At 45.3% G+C, this 10189-nt stretch overlaps 1 pseudogene; it reads left to right on the top strand.

Moving 5' to 3' along the window:
- The first annotated feature begins 4651 nt into the window (after positions 1 to 4651).
- On the top strand, positions 4652 to 5524 carry LOC129065125 (ferritin light chain-like; annotated as a pseudogene).
- Positions 5525 to 10189: the final 4665 nt, after the last annotated feature.

The raw sequence follows: 10189 nt of genomic DNA on the forward strand, positions 1-10189 counted from the left end.
CTGGAGATCAAGGGGCAGGAATGGGAGGGCCCCGGGCTGAGAACTGTTAGTGGCGAGAGACATAGGCAGGTAGGCGGAGCAAGTATTAGGACTCTGACATAAAACTCAGGACCTTGAAAGTAAGAGCTTAAGGTGTGTCTTAGACAGCTCAGACCAACATAAAATATAGCCTGAAAATTTATTTATTTTCATACTGACAATTTTGATGTCAGTATGGTCAGGTTCTGGTGACAACTCTCTACCTGGCTTGTAGACGGCCACTTTCCTGCTGTGTCCTTGCATGGCAGAGAGAAAAAGCAAGCTTTCTGGTCTCTTATCAAGGCACTAGTCCCATCATGAGGACCCCACTGTCATGACTTCATCTAACCCTAATCACCTCCCAAAGGCCCCACATTCTAATACCAACACATTGGGAATTAGGGCTTCAACATATGGATTTGGGGAGGGGTAAACATTCAGTTTGTGAATAACAGGTGTATACGCATAAGGGATTACTTTGTGTTAACACAGAAAAACCAACCACTTTGAAGTACTGGGAGGCTTTATTCTAGGGTGTGAGGCCTATGATCTTTTTTAGGGGTGTTTCTCCAGAATGTGAGCTTTCTGATCTGTTTGAAAGTCTGTGTCCAGGGTCAGAAGTTAGGAGCTGAATTAGAATAGGATCACTATGATTTATTATGGGTTTGTTTTCAAGGCAAGATCTCTAAACTATTCAGTGTTCTGTGCCTCAGGGTGTAATGTTCCTGAATTCTTTTTTTAAATTTTTTCAAAGATTTTACTTATTTATTTTTAAGAGGGGGAAGGGAGAGAGAGAGAGAGCGAGCAACGTGTGGTTGCCTCTTGCATGCCCCCCACTGAGTACCTGGCCTGGCCTACAAGCCAGGCATGTGCCCTGACTGAGAATCAAGCCAGCAACCCCTTGGTTCACAGGCTGGCACTCAATGCACTGAACCACAACAGCCAGAGCTGTTCCTGAATTCTTTTTGGGTGTGAGCTCTGGGGTCTTGTGCAATTGTTGTGTGGACACTCCTAGGGCCACATGGACTGGGGTGGGGATACCCTTGGCTTCACAGAGACAGGGGTGTAGATAATCCTGGAGTCACACCAAGTGGAGAGTGAGCACTCTTGGAGACACATGGACAAGGATGGGAACACCACATGAGGTAACACACACTGGGGTATAGACAGTCTTGGGTTACTCAGGTGGGGTTCTGGGCATTCCAGAAGTCACACACACTGGGGAATGGGCACTCTTGGAATCACCCACACTGGAGATTTTACACTCTTGGGGTTACCCAGAGTGGAGTGTAGACACTTTTAGGGTCAGGTTGACTAGCATGCCAGCACTACTGTAGTCAAAGAACCTGGGATGTGGGCAGTCCTAGGGTCAAACCAGTTTGCATGTGGACACATCTGGGGTTACACACATTAGGGAGTGGACACTCCTGAGTCACCCAACTGGCTAGTGGACGTTCACAGGGTCACACATTTGGGGGTGTGTACCCCAGGGATCAGATAACCTGGGCTGTGGATGTCCCTGAGGTTACACAGATTGGAATGTGGAGCCTTTTGGGGTCATTCAGACTAGCATGTGGGCCCTCCTGGGCCCAGACCACCTAAGGTGTGGGCAACTGTGAGGTCACCCAGAATAGGTGTGCACAAACATGGGGTAATAAAGCTGGAGGGTTGGACACTCCTAGAGCCACTCAGGCTAGAGTGTGGCCAGACATGAGGTCACTCAGAAGGGGGTATGAACACTCCCAGGGACACACAAACTAGAGAGCCAACATCCCTGGAATCATCCAGAGGGAGTTTGAGACACTCTTGAAGTTAAACACACTGGGAATTGGACACTCCTAAAATCATACATGTTGTAGACTGGACACTTCCTCACATCACACAGACTGGGGTATGAACATCCATGGTATTACTCAGGGGAGGGGACACTCCTGGGGTCATAGTGACTGAGGTGGGGACAGTCCTATGGTCACATAGACTGTGTTATGGACACTCCTGAGATCTCAGTGAAAGGGGTGTGGACATTCTTGTGGTCAAAGAAATGATGAGTTGGCACCCCTGGGGTCAGAGATTGAGGTTAAGACACTCCTGTGGTCACGGAGAGGAGTTGATGGATACTCCTCCATGTAGACTTAGAACTGGATACTGCTGAGATCAGACGCTGTGATGTAGTTGACCCTGGGGTCACACATATGGGTATTTGGGCACTCCTGGGTCACACGCATGGGGATTTGAAAACTCCTGATCACTTCTGGTCAAGATGGAGGAGTAGGTAGATACACTTTGCCTCCTCGCACAACCAATAGAAGGACAACAACAAATTTAAAAACAAAAAATAACCAGGACTGCCAGAAAATCGAACTATATGGAAGCCCGACAACCATGGAGCTAAAGAAGAAACTTTCATCCAGACCAGTAGGAGAGGCAGACACAGGCAGCCAGGGTGGAGAGGACATGTGGCAAGGTGGCAGCTGGAGGACTGGGCAAGTGAGGCGGCGGCTGGCAGACCAGGCGGTCCCACTTTTGCCTGCAGATAAACTGGGAGGAACAGCTGGGGAGCAAGACAGACAGAGCAATCTAGGGTTCCAGTGCAGGAAAAGAAAACCTCAAAACCTCTGGAGGTAAAAATCTGTGGGGGATGCAGCAGCAGGAGAAACTCCCAGCCTCACAGGAGAGTTCATTGGAGAAACGCACAGGGTCATGCAATGTACACAAACCCACCCATCCACAAATAAGCACCAGAAGGGTCCAATTTGCTTATGGGTAGCGGGGGAAGGGACTGAGAGCCTGCCAAGAGCCCAGGAAGTGGCATTATTCCCTCTCGGACCCCTCCCCCACATACAGCATCACAACACAGGGACCTGGATTGCCCAGCCCTGGTGAATACCTAAGGCTCCACCCCTCCCAATGTAACAGGTGTGCTGAGACAAAGGAATATGACCCAAATGGAAGAACAGATCAAAGCTCCAAAAATAGAACTAAGCAATGAACAGATAGCCAACCTATCAAATGCAGAGTTCAAAACACTGGTAATCTGGATGCTCACTGAATGGGCTGAGTGTGGTCACAAAATGGAGGAATAAGCAAAGGCTATGCAAAGTGAAATAAGGAAAAATATACAGAAAACCAACAGTAAAGGGAAGGAAACTGAGACTCAAATCAATGACTTGGAGCAGAAGGAAGAAATAAACATTCAACCAGCACAGAATGCAGAAACAAGAATTCAAAAAAATGAGGAGAGGCTTAGGAACCTCTGGGACAACTTTAAACGATTCAACTTCCGAATCATAGGGGTGCCAGAAGGAGAAGAGGAAAAGCAAGAAATTGAAAACTTATTTGAAAAAATAACGAAGGAGAACTTCCCCAGTCTGGTGAAGGAAACAGACTTCCAGGAGACCCAAGAAGCTCAGAGAGTCCCAAAGAAGTTGGACCCAATTATGACACAAAAGCTTGTCATAATTAAGTGACCCAAGATTAAAGATAAGGAAATATTCTTAAAAGCAGCAAGAGAAAAGGAGACAGGTACTTACAAAGGAGTTCCCATAAGACTATCAGCTGATTTCTCAAACGAAACCTTGCAGGCAAGAAGGGGCTGGCAAAAAGTTTTCAAAGTCATGAAAAACAAGGATCTACATCTAAGATGACCCTATCCAGCAAAGCTATTGTTTAGAGTGGAAGGGCAGATAAAGTGCCTCCCAGACAAGGTAAAGTTAAAGGAGTTCATCATCACCCAGCCCTTGTTACATGAAATGTTAAAGGGACTTATTAAGAAAAAGAAGATCAAAAACTATGAACAGTAAAACGGGTGGCAGGGGAGGAGAATGGGGGAAAAGATACAGGGAATAAGCAGCATAAATAGTAGGTACAAAATAGGCAGGGGGAGGTTAAGAATAGTATAGGAAATGGAGAATCCAAAGAAATTATATGTACAACTCATGGACATTAACTAAGGTGGGGGCAGTGCTGGGGGGTGGGGTGGTGCAAGGTGGAGGGGAATGAAGAGGAGGAAAAAAATGGAACAACTGTGAGAGCATAATCAATAAAATACATATTAAAAAGAAAAGAAAAGAAAACTCCTGATCAGCCCTGGCTGGTGTGGCTCAGTGCAAACCAAAGGGTTGCCGGTTTGATTCCCAGTCAGGGCACGTGCCTGGGTTGCAGGCCAGGTCCCCAGTTGGGAGCATGCAAGAGTCATCCACACATCAATGTTTCTCTACCTCTCTTTCTCCCTTCCTCTCTCTCTAAAAATAAATAAATATTTTTTAAAAAAAGGAAAGAAAACTTCTGATCATATGGCCTGGTCATATGGTCTGGGGTGTGGACACTGCTGGTGTGACACAGATCAGAGTTTGGATACTCCTAGAGTCACACAGGGGGAGGGGAACATTTCTGGCTTCACACACAGGAGTGTACATACCCATGGTGTCACACAGATTGGGGAGAGGATGCTCTTGGGGCCACACAGATTGGGAAGAGAATGATGCTGGAGGCATGTATTTGGAGATCATCAATGAAGGGAAAGTTCAAATACCACCTGTTAACATACTTAGACAAGGAGGCCAGTAGACTGAGGTGGCTCTGATGCCTTGCGAACCTGCATAAGAAAAGTGAAACCTGACAGTGCCCTCGGCGGTCCTGGAATCTGTCTCTTGCTTCAACAGGGTTTGGATGGAACAGACCTAGGGACACCCTTTCTTTCCAACTACCTTCCATCCTCTTTTCTAGTCACCACCTTCGAAACCACCTCAGCCATCCTCAGCCTCTGAGACCAACCGACGCCGTTTTCTTGACTTTAATTCTTCACTGCCGAGCAACCATGAGCTCCCAGATTCGTCAAAATTATTCCTCTGAGGTGGAAGCCGCTGACAACCGCCTGGCCAACTTGCATCTGGGGGCCTCCTACACCTACCTCTCTCTGGGCTTCTATTTCGACCGTGACAATGTGGCTCTGCATGGCGTGGGCCACTTCTTCCGAGAGTTGGCCGAGGAGAAGTGTGAGGGCTCTGAGCGTCTCTTAAAGCTGCAAAACCAGCATGGTGGCCGCATTCTTCTCCAGGACCTGGCGAAGCCTTCCAAAGATGACTGGGGTAAAACCCAGGACGCCATGGAAGCAGCCTTGGCCTTGGAGAAGAGTCTGAATCAGGCCCTTCTGGATCTGCATGCCCTGGGTTCTGCCCGCACAGATCCTCATCTCTGTGACTTCCTGGAGAACCACTTCCTGGATGAGGAGGTGAAACTCATCAAGAAGATGGGCGACCACCTGACTAACATCCGCAGGCTGGGATGGGCGAGTATCTCTTCGAAAGGCTCACCCTCAAGCACGACTAGGCAGCCTTTGGAGCCCAGAGGCCTTTGAGGGGCCCCTCTGCATTTCTCTGGCCTCTGGCTTTTGCCTGAGCCTCCCCCTGCAACCCCACCCTGGAACCCTGTCCCATGCATCTGACCAAATGGAAACAATAAAGCCTTTTGCAGCAAAAAAAAAAAAAAAAAAAAAAAAAAAAAAAAAGAGTGAAACCTAAGCCAGAGTCAATGAACTTGTATCTGAGAAATCTAAATTAAAGAAAAAACGATCACAAATATCCAACTAGGCTTTCCCAAATAAGGCAGCCTTAAGCTCCAGCTAATCAACTGATCACCTTGTTTTGCTTCCATATCTGCTCTGTAAAAGCCTTACCCTAGCTTCCGCCGTGGAGTGCTTCTACCCAGTTCTGATGCTGCCAAATTTGAATTGATGTTTGTTCAAATAAACTCCTGAAAATTTTAATGTGCTCCATTCAGTTTGCTTTTTAACACACCTAAGCCATGCACATGGCAGACAGACTCTAGCATGTGGGCCACGCCATGTAAGAACCACAGATGACCTCTTCTCATGGCGGTTGGGATTGCTGGAGGAAGAGAATCATCTCTAGTATATTGTTTGGCAGGTGTGCAGTGCCTGTGACCTTGGGCTTCTCACATTTCTTCAGAGTTGATCTTAGTTTCTTTTTTTTGTGAAAGGAGTTTCACTTGTTTCTTTCCCACTTTGCCAAGACATTTTCAATTATATTTTATTTTTTAAATTATGTTTCATTGATTATGCTATTATAGTTGCTCCAATTTTTTCCCTTTCGCCCCTCCCTCAGGCAATCCCCACACTGTTGTTCATGTCCATGGGTCATGTGTGTAAGTTCTTTGGCTACTCCATTTCCTATACTGTACTTTACATCCCCCTGGCTATTCTGTAATGACTAATTTGTACTTCTTAATCCCCTCACCTCTTCACCCATTCCCCCACACCCCTCTCTCATCTGGCAACCATAAAAATACTCTCCGTATCCATGATTCTGTCTCTGTTCTTGTTTGCTTAGTTTGTTTTTTAGATTCAACTGTTGATAGATATGTATTTATTGCCATTTTATTATTCATAGTTTTGATCTTCTTTTTCTTAAATAAATTCCTTTAACATTTCATATAATAATGGCTTGGTGATGATGAACTTTAGATTTCTCTTGTCAGGGAAGTTCTTTATCTGCCATTTGCTGCTAGATGATAGCTTTGCTGGGTAGAGCAACTTTGACTTTAGGTCCCTGCTTTTCATGACTTTGAGTCTTTCTTGCCAATCCTTACTAGCCTGAGAAATCAGCTGACAGTCTAATGGGAACTCCCCTGTAGGCAACTAACTGCTTTTCTCTTTCTGTTTTTAAGATTCTCTCTTTATTTTTAACCTTTGGCATTTTAATTATGATATGTCTTGGAGGGGGCCTCTTTGCATCCATCCTGTTTGGGACTCTCTGTGTCTCCTGGACTCGTATATCTATTTCCTTCACCAAATTAGGGAAATTTTCTTTTTATTATTTTTTTCAAATATATTTCCAACTTCCTGCTCTTTTTTTTTCTCCTTCTGGCACCCCTATGATGCGAATGTTGGAATACTTGAAGTTGTCCCAGAGGCTGCTTGCAATATCCTTGTTTATTTATATTCCCTTTTCTTGTTGTTGTTCCATTTGGTTGTTTTTTGCTTCCTTTTTCTCCAAATCATTGATTTGATTCTTGGCTCTGCTGTTACCCTGTAAATTGTTCTTTATTTCAATTAGAGTATCCTTCGTTTCAGACTGGATCTTTTTTATGTTGGTGAGGCCTTCACTAAGTTCTTTGAGCATCCTTATAACCAGTGTTTTGAGCTCTGCATCTGATAGATTGCTCTATCTCTAAAAATTATCTCTATTTTGTTTAGTTCTTTTTCTGGAGTTTTGATCTGTTCTTTCATTTGGGCCATGTTTCTTTGTCTCCTCGTTTTGGCAGCCTCCCTGTGTTTGTTTCTATGTATCAGGTAGAGCTGCTATGACTCCATGTCTTGGCAGTGTGGCCTAATGTAGTAGGTGTCCAGCAGGGTCCAGGGGCATAGCCTCTCCTATCACCCAACTGGGTACTCAAGGTGTGCCCTGTGTGTGGGCTGAGTACGCCGTCTTCTCATAGTTGAGACTTGGTAGCTGCTGGCAAGTCAAAGGGAGGGATTTACCCAGGCCAGTCAGCTTCTGGACTGGCTGTGACCACTGACCACCAACCTCCACCTCCCATGGAAGATCAGCTGTGCAGGGGCAGGGTGGTGGTGCTCCAGTGTGGTCTGTAGCTGTCCACTGGGTGTGCAGGCTCTGGGGTTTCCTGGGTAGTACAGGCCAAGACCAGTCCCCACCTGTGTTCTGCCTGGGGCCACCTTGCCTGAGTTATAAAGCAGCCTGAGATGGCTGCTACTTTAGCTGGGTTTGGAGGTTCCCAGGCAAAGCCAAGCTGTGAATCTAGGCTGGCTGCAGCTAGTGCCAGGCCTGGGGCCACTTAGCAAGAGGTAAGGGAGATGGAGGCTCACTGAGGCCTGCTGTTGTTTGTTTGGTAGGATTTAGGAACTTGTGAAGCATGAGCCAAGACCAGACATTCATATGGAAAAGTCACCATTAATGGTTTTGGTGGGCCTGTACGTTGGGTGGGATGAAGTCTCAGGATCTCCAGGGCAGGGCAAACAGTATTAGCCAGGTTCATGGAGCCTCAAGTATGGCACCAGCCTGCTGGCTCTGTGGTTCTGTTGGGGCAGGGTTCAGAAAAGGGACAATGCCCTCTCTCCACTTTTCTGTGTAAGAGAAAACTGTCCTCCAGTTCCTGTCCTGATGCCTGACACTTCAGTTCCTCCCAGTATGCCACTGGTGCCTTTCAAGCTGCTACCCTGGTGTTGAAGCTCAGAGGGAGTGAGTCTGAGTAAATCCATGTATGGGGTCTTTAAGGGGAATTGCTTGGGACTCCTGTAGTTTCTTCTACCAACTCAATCCCTGCTGGTTTTTGCAGCCAGAAGTTATACTGTGGGATTGGTTTGTTGCTGCAGAAGAATTAATTTCTGAATACACAGTGCTGTTGTGTGGATTGAATCCTGTGTGGAGATGGGCTCTGCAAACTAAGAAGCTCATGCATTGAGGCACCTGCCTCCAGGAGGGCCTTCTGGCTTCTAGGAGCTGCCCGTCCTTCCTTTACAACAGGTAGAGCTCCAACCAGGGTGAGAGACTAGGAGGGCATTTGCACCTCCAAACTGGACACTGGCTCCACTGTCAGGGGGCAGGACGTGGGACTTTGTTCTTCAGAGACCCAGACGTGAAACAGGCCTTGGTACTCCGCAGTTCAGCTTGGCTTTAATAACGAGTTTCAGGGTATACCTATGGTTGGTAGAATTCAGCCACTCCTTTCCATAGATGGATTAAAGATAGCTTTGTTTTCACTAAATGTCTGCAACAATGGATTTATTTTCCTCCTTAGAACGGAGGCCCTCTCTGTTGAGTAACCAAGACTCACCATGCTCTCTCACTAATGGCCCCAGCACGTCTCCCAGGACAAAGCCTCAGAAGAATCAGTGGGGCAGTAGCAAGGGTTTCCCAGACCATAGCCACCGTCAGGGCCATTTGATGGCAGGGTTCCTACAAGTACAGGCCCACACCATGTACTGGGACAGTGCATGTTTAGAGAGTGTATTTCTACCACAAAGAAAATGTCTGCCTTTCCACCAGATCTGAAGTTTGAGAAGACTTGAGGAAGACATTTAAACCACACAGGCTCTGTAGCTCAATTTCCCTGTCCATAAAATGGGCATACTAGAAGCTAACCTGGTCATCTCAAAGGGTATCTAAGAGATTATGTGAAAATGCTCTTTCTCAGGCATTCTTCTCCCTCCAAGTAACAGGAAGCCCCATTAATGTGTCTTCAAGTAAGAGGAGTTTATTTACTTCCATTACCAGAAAAGTGTTGGTTGACAGCCTCAGGCTCACTGTTATCATAAGCAGTGTAGAAGTTTTCTTTGGGGTTGCTTGAATGTTTTTTAGTAACCCATTTCAATTTATCTATTGGATTTTTGGCTATATCTCTTTGCAATAATTTTCACTGGTTGCTCTAGGGACTATAATATTTATACCCAAACTTTCATAGTCTTCTAGAGTTCATATTTTACCACTTCCAGTAAAATGTAGACAATGATAATATTTTTGCCTAGAATGGTCATTCATATTTTTTTAAAACTTAGGAGAGATATAGTATTTTATATTTACTCAGATATTTACTATTTCTGCTGTTATTTTTTTATTCCTGAAGTTCCAAGTTTCCCTCCGTTATCATTTTTCTTTATCATTTCTTTCTTTTTTAAGATTTTATTTATTTTATTTTTAGAAAGAAGGGAAAGAAGGGAGAAAGAGAGGGAGAGAAACATCGGTGTGAGAAGGTCATTTTCCCTGATTGGAATTCTGGATTGACAATTAGTTACTTCCAGTGTTTTAAGGATATTATTCCACTGTCTTCTGGGAAACCACTGTATTTCTGATGAGAAATCTGCGGAATTTTTACCACTGTTCCCCTACAGACCCTTTGTTGCTTTTCTCTAACTACTTTCAAGGTATTTTCCTTCATCTTTTGTCTTCACCAATTTGATTATTATATTTCTTGGCATGGTTTTCTTTGAGTTTACACTTCTTGGGGATCACTGCACTTGTTCAGTCTGTTAATTTATGTCTTTCACCCATATTTGGGAAGGTTCTGGCCATTATTTCTTCCATTTGTTTCCCCACATGAATATCATCTTCTCCTTCTGATACTCCCTCCAATGACATGAATATTAGACCTTTTGATGTTGTCCCATAGATTCCGGAAGTTCTGCTCACATTTTTCA

The sequence above is a fragment of the Pteronotus mesoamericanus genome, unplaced genomic scaffold (genome assembly GCF_021234165.1).
Source record: "Pteronotus mesoamericanus isolate MK-2021 breed Mesoamerican mustached bat unplaced genomic scaffold, CSHL_Meso_final contig_173, whole genome shotgun sequence".
NCBI classification, from domain to species: Eukaryota; Metazoa; Chordata; class Mammalia; order Chiroptera; family Mormoopidae; genus Pteronotus; species Pteronotus mesoamericanus.